Here is a 9,404-nt window from a genome sequence, read left to right as displayed (position 1 = left end):
ACACTTTTTAGACAGGCATCATATCGTGACACAATGATTCAGTTCTACTAGAAAACCAGAAGTTAAACTAACCCCTTTCCAGTCCCGGGAGGAGTGTTAACGTGACACACCTACACATTGCAGCCAACACACTAATGCAGGGGTCGGCAAACTTTTTCAGCAGGGGCCAGTCCACTGTCCCTCAGAGCTTGTGGGGGGCCGGACTATATTTTAGAGGGGGGGGGGAACAAACAAATTCCTATGCCCCACAAATAACCCAGAGATGCATTTTAAATAAAAGCACACTGATTCCCAGACTGTCCAGGGGCCGGATTTAGAAGCCAATTGGGCTGGATCCGGGCCCCGGGCCCTAGTTTGCCTACCCATGCACTAATGTGTCGTGCACAACACACACTTTGGAAAGCTCTGGCGTCACTTATAAGGTCCATCTTATTTTCGAACCCTACAAGAACATGCAGATAAAATGATCTATACGCCACATGAAGATCCTTATATATTTCAGAATTATCATATGATAACTGTTTCTGTAATGAATCAAAGAGCTCCTGTGTCCAAACACAAATCACTTTAAATGCCAGTTTTACTTCTCCATAGCAAAGTGACCTTTCTACAAATGAAACGTAACCCTTTAAATGATGGCTCATGAAATGAGAGGGAACAGACTTGTAAAACATGCTGACAAATGCCGCGCTCGCTTAATTCAAAGGATCCAGGGTAATGTTTCCCAAGACTCTCTCCACCCCCTTCCAAAATAGCGGACCAAGCTGACAGCCACTCAGTACAAAGGACTATTGGCAGGAACATCCTTTAAATAATTAGCTCTGGTGACACTTGAGCTTTTTCCAGGTGTCTGCTTCCCATTCGGTGCTTTGATAAAGGCAGGCCAGGAGTTCTGGGAATAAACAAATGAAATAGTCAGAAGGAGGTATGGCTTAATTCAGACCGCTAAAGCAGGTGAACATTCAACAGGTGTAGTTTCCCCATTATATCCACCAGGCTGTTAACCCGTGCATGGGTCGCACAGTTCTGTTTTCTCCACGTGTGCTTTTGTGGACTTTGGAAATATTTTGTAATACAGTGGTACCTCGGGTTACAGACACTTCAGGTTACAGACGCTTCAGGTTACAGACTCCGCTAACCCAGAAATAGTACCTCGGGTTAAGAACTTTGCTTCAGGATGAGAACAGAAATCATGCGGCGGCAGTGCAGCGGCAGTGGGAGGCCCCATTAGCTAAAGTGGTACCTCAGGTTAAGAACAGTTTCAGGTTAACAAGAGACCTCCAGAATGAATTAAGTTCTTAACCCGAGGTACCACTGTATGGAATAGGACATCCCTATTTTCATCAGAGAAATGTTGGAAGGTGTGAAATCTGAATTGAATGAGGAAAGGGAATGTGGGCTTCCACCTTGATGAGGACAATGTCATGTGGACAACGTGAAATGCAGGTGCATCAAATCTTCTTTAAACTGCTGTGTGTACATTTATGGCATTTCTCAGAGCTCTGAAAAGCACAAAATGCTTCAACTTGTTATTTTGAGTATGGCTGTGGCCACACCCACATTTCAAGCACATGGCTTCCCTCAAAAGGAATTGTAGTTTGTTAAGGGTGCTGGAAACAGCAACTCTGTGAGGAGTAAACTACGCTTTCCAGGATAATTTGGGGGATCCATTTGCTTTAAATGTGCTTTAACTGTATGGTGTGAACATCCCTTTATGCAGATTCAGCTGAATCCTGCAGAGCAGCCAGAGGCAGCTATAGCAGTCTTTTCTTTCATGCAAGCAACTCTGAATGGCACATGAAGGGCAATTTTTATTAATTAAAACCAGAAGACGGCAACCCTAGGAAAATATATACCACCTGCCCTTTGATAATTTCCCTCATAATCATAATAATTTTTAATATTGTTGACAAGAGAAGCCCAGACGAGGCAAAATAATGTATAAAAAGCTGAGGAAGTATTGCCAAGTAGAGAGTGGGGTATTCTTCCATGGATACAATTGTCAGATCACCAGTTTGAGCTGAGCATATGGGATAAAATAACTGCAAAGGGCAGCCATAATACTGTTTTACTCTGTGCTCTGTTTGTGTGTTTTACAGTATATAGTCAGAACATCTCTTATGCTTTTGTTCCCTCTTGAACTTATTCAGGTGTAAGTATGAAAAGCCAATGCCTATTGGAAAAGGTCATTGTTACATATTCATTTCATTTTAAATAATTGACAATGCTTCCTGACTACGGCTACATTAATTGCTCTCAGGTGTTGGGAAACGGTTCAGAGCCTTGCCTTTTAATTTGCTTCTTTTCCTACCCCCCCAAAAAGTAAAACAAAAAAACCAACAAAAAACCCGCAGCATACTGATTTGCCCTTTGCTCAGTACAAAAGCATGCAGCAAAGCTCTTTTTAAATGGAGGTTAGCAAAGGTGAATGGAATAGGAGTCTGAGCGTGCGTTCCGGTGTGAACACCGAATGTGTCATGATGAGACACACAGCAGGAAGATGACAGAAAGGGATCTCAGAAAATAAGTGGTTGCAGATCATTACGTGTGGTTTTTAAAAAAATATTATTAAATGTAAAATCCATAATTTATATTCAATGAGCATCTTTGTTTTCACATTAATGATCTTCCAAAGGCCTTAGTTTCCCCAGCTGTTCTTCATCTTTTGTGCGAGTTTTTAGTGCGCAGTACTTTTGCAGGCTGTCCTCATAACTTGGCAGCTTTGGACTGTAAGGAAGCCATCTCCTTTTTCATTTGATTTAAATAGTTGTGGCTGGCCCACAGACGGATAATTCATCTCTGCACTCAATGGGAATAGCAGCAGAGCTAATCAATTCCTGCTCGGAATATTTGGAACAGAATTTAATTGCAAATAGAGTGAATGGCAACATTTAAAACTCTTGTATTAGCACATACATCAGGCACAAAATGTCCTGGATAGCCAAAGGGCTTATGTAATTCATAGCAACGTGGAAATTTTAAAGAAGCTAAGTGGGGAAAGTAGATGTGTGCACAATAAACAGAAATAAAAAGTGAGCCCTAACAAGTGTAGAAACACACGCACACATAAAGGAGATGACTTCTGTCTCCCTCCACATCTTTAATTTCCGTAAGAGATGGAGAACTGAGGGTCAAAGGCAAACTTCTAGACCTAGCTAACTGGAATTCCCCTCAGGCAACACCCTGCCCTGGCCCTGATTCATATCCTGAGTGTATCTGCATGGTTGGAAACTACAACCAATCCAGAATGCGGCAGCTAGGCTGGTGACTGGGAGTGGCCACCAAGATCATATAACACCGGTCCTGAAAGACCTACATTGGCTCCCAGTACGTTTCCGAGCACAATTCAAAGTGTTGGTGCTGACCTTTAAAGCCCTAAACGGCCTCGGCCCAGTATACCTGGAGGAGCATCTCCACCCCCATTGTTCAGCCCGGATACTGAGGTCCAGCGCTGAGGGCCTTCTGGCGGTTCCCTCCCTGCGAGGAGTGAGGTTGCAGGGAACCAGACAGACGGCCTTCTCGGTGGTGGCACCCGCCCTGTGGAATGCCCTCCCATCAGATGTCAAGGAAATAAACAACTATCTGACTTTTAGAAGACATCTGAAAGCAGCCTTGTTTCGGGAAGTTTTTAAGGTTCGGTGTTTTATTGTGTTTTTAATATTCTGTTGGGAGCCACCCAGAGTGGCTTGGGAAACCCAGCCAGATGGGCGAGGTATAAATAAACAACAACAATTAATAATAATAAGTATTGTCATCATCATCAATGGATCGTAGAATTGTGGAGTTGGAAAGAACCATGTGGCTCTAACCCATGACCTTGAGATCAAGAGTCTCATGTTCTACCTACTGAGCTACCTAGAGAAAGTATACTTGACGTCTGAGAACATCTCTTGCTTGTTTGGATAGATGGGGTGTGTTTGAGAGAGAGTGTGTGTCTAAAAACTAACCTACTGTATACATACGCTTCAGTTTACAGACTCCGCTAACCCAGAAATAGTACCTTGGGTTAAGAACTTTGCTTCAGGATGACAGCAGAAATCGTGCTCTGGCGGTGCAGCAGCAGCAGCAGGAGGCCCCATTAGCTAAAGTGGTGCTGTCAGGGAACTGCCATCGGAGCCAGAGGCGGAGGGAAGGCTCCGGAGGGATGCCGGAGAGGGTCCCAGTAGGGAGAGAGGCAGCCCATCTGCTGGGGAAGGAAATCAGCGTAGCACCAGTGGAGAAGGGGGGCAGATGAGGGAATCGGCGAGGGGGCTCCAGGCCTCCTCGCCGGAGACCAGCGGGGAGAGCACAGGTCCTCCACTGCCCACACCCTCCCTGCGCAGAAGACTTCCGTGTCAAGGAGACTTGGTGTCAAAGACCTTCTTTGCTAGAAGAAGTTCAAGAAACGCCCACTGGCGGATTCTGCTAGCGACTGAGACAGCCACGGGTGAGAGGCTGTCCAGACAGAAAGGGTTCAACCAGGTAACCTAGCCAGGAGTGGCGACAACTTACGCACGAGCAACCCCTAGAACCATTACAGGTGCTTCAGGTTAAGAACAGTTTCAGGTTAAGAACGGACCTCCGGAATAAATTAAGTACTTAACCCGAGGTACCACTGTAATGGAAATTTTTTAGATATGTAGCTCTGCTCCCTGTGCCTCTGGCTCCCTCTACCACTGCCATTTGGCCCTAGAAGGATAGCCTTGGGATAAGAAGGGTTCCCCACCCCTGACTTACATGGCCAAGCTAACAGAGACAGACAGACACCGGCCCATAACTGCACAAGGATTCTTGCAACGATGGTTGCATTTGGCCTACCTTTAGGCATAAAGGCTTTTGTATGGGTCATCTGCGAGCAGTGGACCTGTCTAAGATGGTAATTAGAAAGAAAAGAAACATCCGTCGTTGATTATTATTTTTTTAAAAGAAAATGTCTGAATTTGAATTCTGGGGTGGGGGTGAATTTGATTTGCAAATTTGAAAAGCACCATTTGTTTCAGCTCTGTGGTTAACCTCTGGAAATGAGGTCAGTGGTTCTGCCATCTGTCCTCCCCGGGGGACGCAGCCTCACTTATGGGTCGGGGGATGGATTTCACAGCAGCATCTCTCTCTCTGCACTTGTGCGTGTCTGCATGCATGCGAGTCGCACATCCACACGGGGAGGGGGGGGGAAATCTGCCCCTCTAACCTGTATCGGTTTCATCTCCTGCGCCTGTGTCTTATCCACCCAAACACACACCATAATTCAATAAGCCCAGCTGTTCAGTATTATTTACATTACGCTGCCATCCTGGCTGACCCAAAGAGCAAAAGAAAATAACAGGGCATATTTGCAGCTTAATAAAAACATTGCAATAGGGAGCCTTTCCCGAACCCATTACAAACAGTTGCTTGGAAGCGCCTTCGCCGATTTAACAAACCGGTTTGGACAAATGTTTAACATGCTTGCTCTAATGACATTCAGATGTTGCCCCGCCCGGCCCTGAGTTTCCTTCCCTTTAGCATTTGTTGCTCAGGAGGAAATGTGTCCTTGCCCGGTCGTGCTGGAGAGTGCAAATAGATAAATAAGTAAATGAAATGAAATGAAATGTGATGTGCTTGCATGAGGTGGGGGTGGGGTGTGTGCAGGGTGGGGGGGAAGGAATAGCAAGGAGTGCGCTGACTACTCGTGACAGATGGGGGGGAGTCAATATGATGTGTCTGAGACAGCCCAGGCTCTGCACTGCAGAATAAATTACATGATTCGCTGAATGCTTGGGCTTCACACAGACATACACAAAATTGGAAAGATAAAAGCTTGCATTGGCTTCAGATGATATTTACTGCTTGATGGATTTACTAGCAGCCCCGGCACAGTCATACTGTATTGAATTATTGGCCTCTATTTAGCTGTGTGTCCGTCGAAGCTTGAGTGCCCATTTAAGCGTAAGTGAGCTGGAGCCCTGCCAGAGCTTTCGAAAGCTGTGGGTACAGAGGGAGGTGCAATCTAATGGCAAGCTGCTTGAATAACAGGGAATTGAAAGGATAGACAACAGAGCAAGCTGCGCCTATTTTGGGGGGGGTTGCTGTTGTTGCTTATCAATATTAATCTCAAAATAAATATTAATGAAGGCCACCCAGCGCATCAGGATTTCTTTCTTTCTTTCTTTCTTTCTTTCTTTCTTTCTTTCTTTCTTTCTTTCTTTCTTTCTTTCTACACAATTTTTCATCTTTGTATTTTTAAAACACACACATCAGTGAGGGGAAGTCTTTGAGTGCGCTTTGTCCTTTCTTTTCCTCCTCCAAGGGGGGAATGAGAGAGAGAGAGAGAGAGAGAGAGAGAGAGAGAGAGAGAGAGAGGCCATTAGCTTTATAAGCTATCCATTGTCTCACCAGCAGGGTTCCTACAAGGCAAGGAAGGCAGATGAAATGTTGGCTCGAAGGAAGTGTTCAGAGCTACCTATAATATATGATTAGAATAGTAATGTACTGCACAAAGGAATATTGTCAGGGATTCATTATTCTATTGTTCTGAAGCAGTTCAGTTCAGAAACAGTGTTTCCGTCACAATGAACCCCAAGCGAGGGTTGCACCCCAGAGGGCTTTCTGGAACCAAAGCACAGCAAAGAGAAGTCAAGCCTTAATGCTTTTTAAGGCGGTTGTGTTTTTAAGAAGCCCCATGGCTCATACAGTACTGGCACAGGTCTCATGCATAATGTCGGATGTCTGTACAACGGTTCAGTCAGCAGCGGAGGCACTCTCTGACAGATCCTGCTGGGGTTCATATTTGTCACTAAAATCCCCTCTCAGCTAAGTATTGCTCACAGACAAGGAGTGCATAAGGCACCAGCATATATTTCCATTACATTAGAAAATACTGGACTTTGAGAGACAAAAGGGAAAGAGCATCTTCACTATGTCGTTTGTGTTGTATAAAAAAGGTAAATGTAAAGGACCCCTGGACGGTTAAGTCCAATCAAAGGCGACTATGGGGTTGTGGCGCTCCTCACTTTCAGCCCAAGGGAGCTGGCATTTGTCCACAGACAGCTTTCCAGATCATGTGGCTGCTCCCAGTCACCAGTCTAGCTGCCGCATTCTGGATTAATTGTAGTTTCCAGGTCACCTTCAAACGTAGCCCCACGTAGAGCGCATTGCAGTAGTCCAAGCGAGAGATAACTAGAGCATGCACCACTCTGGCGAGACAGTCCGCGGGCAGGTAGGGTCTCAGCCTGCATACCAGATGGAGCTGGTAGACAGCTGCCCTGGATACAGAACTGACCCGTGCCTCCGTGGACAGCTGTGAGTCCAAAATGACACCCAGGCTGTGCACCTGGTCCTTCAGGGGCACAGTTAGCCCATTCAGGTCCCTGTCCCCCCAAAACAGTACTTCTGTCTTGTCAGGATTCAACCTCAATCCATTATCCTCCACCCATCCTCCAACAGCCTCAAGGTAATGACACGGATCCCCAAGGATGTGCTCTATGGGGAGCTGGCTTCAGGCACCAGGGCCATTGACAGACCAACTCTGTGTTGCAAAGATGTCTGCTAAGATGACACGAAGGCTGGCAACATCAGCCCTGCCAGGTGGGAATCCCTTGCAGATGACCACAGCACCTGTAGACAGTCAGTTAGGTCATACATCCACAGCAGTCACCAGAGGAGGAATGACCACCGGGAGGAGGGCAGAAAAACAACAACGCCATGATACAGATGCATCAGCACAGCTGGATGCCTTCATCTGCCAAGCTGCAACAAAACATGTCTCTCCCATATTGGTCTCTACAGCCACAGAAGGCACTGCAATTTTTCCAAAGGTGCACTCTCCCATTGTCTCCTGAGAGTGACAGATGCCAACCAGCGCACAGCAGTTGCGGGGGAAGTCCTGAGTTGGGTGTGTGTGGTCTCCCTGTCATGTTCAGCTTCATGCTCATCAGAGTGGGCAATGATATCTGCCTTAGTTACTGAGATGAGGACAACAGTTGAACTCCTCTCTTAATGCACACAGAATGAAGCCTTTTGACTTAACAGCTCCTTGGAATCCAATGGATTCCATTCCAGATATGTTAAGTTTGACAGAATCCTTATCTATCAACCCTCCATTCTCAATGTTTCCATTCTCAGGATGGCATACAAACATAAGAACACATAATTTTTACAAGTCACATAATAAAAACATTGAATAGCTTAAAACTGAAGAACAACAAGGTACAACTAAAGCAGTTCCTGCCGAGATTAAAATCTAAAATGGCAGGATATGTGTATATTTTAAGAAGTTTTGCCTTGGATGCTGAAAAGTGAGGTGGCCAAGACTGCAAATCCTTTAGGCTGGTAAGAATAAGATAAGTGCTTGGTGGGGGTACCCTAACCTTCAGAGATGGGCAAGCCTCAGAGAGTGATTTTAACAGTAAGAGAACTGGTTGAGCCAAACCTTTTGAGAATAACCTTGTTGTCTAGTGTCATCAACTTTATAGAACTTGAACAAGAGCAATTCCTTGTGGACTGCGCCCCATTTTAAGAAGATTTAAAGAATAAAGGTAAAGGGACCCCTGACCATTAGGTCCAGTCGTGACCAACTCTGGGATTGCGGCGCTCATCTCGCTTTATTGGCCAAGGGAGCCAACATACAGCTTCCAGGTCCTGTGGCCAGCATGACTAAGCCGCTTCTGGCGAACCAGAGCAGCGCACGGAAACGCCGTTTACCTTCCCGCCAGAGTGGTACCTATTTTTCTACTTTGCACTTTGACGTGCTTTTGAACTGCTAGGTTGGCAGGAGCAGGGACCGAGCTCACCCCATCACGGGGATTCAAACCGCGACCTTCTGATTGGCAAGTCCTAGGCTCTGTGGTTTAACCCACAGCTCCACCCGCGTCCCTACAGGGTATGGAATAAAAAAGAAGAAAATATATTGGTATGATTGTAAAATGCTTTGCCCCCATCAATGTGTAGCAAGTAACTTCCTCTACCCTGGATTTCCAGTTCTAACATCAAACAACAAATCACCCAAGAGAAAATACTTCCTTTCCCCCCGCCCCCCAAAGCAGAACCAAATGTCAGATATATAAATATGTGCATGTTGAAAAAAAGGGGAAAAGGCATATCTCACTGTCTCCAACTGTATCCCGTGTGTCTGACTGAATACCTTCCAAAGTAAATCAAACATCTCATTGAACTTGTTTCTACTTATCATGATCTCACTGGGAAATGAAAGGATTTTCTTCAATAGTCTGTTATAACTCTGTCATTATACTGAGTGAGGTAATTTGCTAAAACAGCTGCCTCTAATGAGTAAACCTTTCCATCTGGCAAAACCCAAACAGACACAAACAACCTCGTGTCAGGTTTTCTTACACAAAAAAGGAAGATAAAATCCCACCAACTTAAGCAAGGGAGATTCTTTGAACTAAAGAAGATGTAGAATATTTTTTTCTTCTATCCCTGACAGGAGG

Source organism: Podarcis melisellensis (assembly GCF_964234715.1).
Source record: "Podarcis melisellensis genome assembly, chromosome: 11".
Lineage (NCBI taxonomy): Eukaryota > Metazoa > Chordata > Lepidosauria > Squamata > Lacertidae > Podarcis > Podarcis melisellensis.
This window is presented reverse-complemented; position numbering follows the sequence as displayed.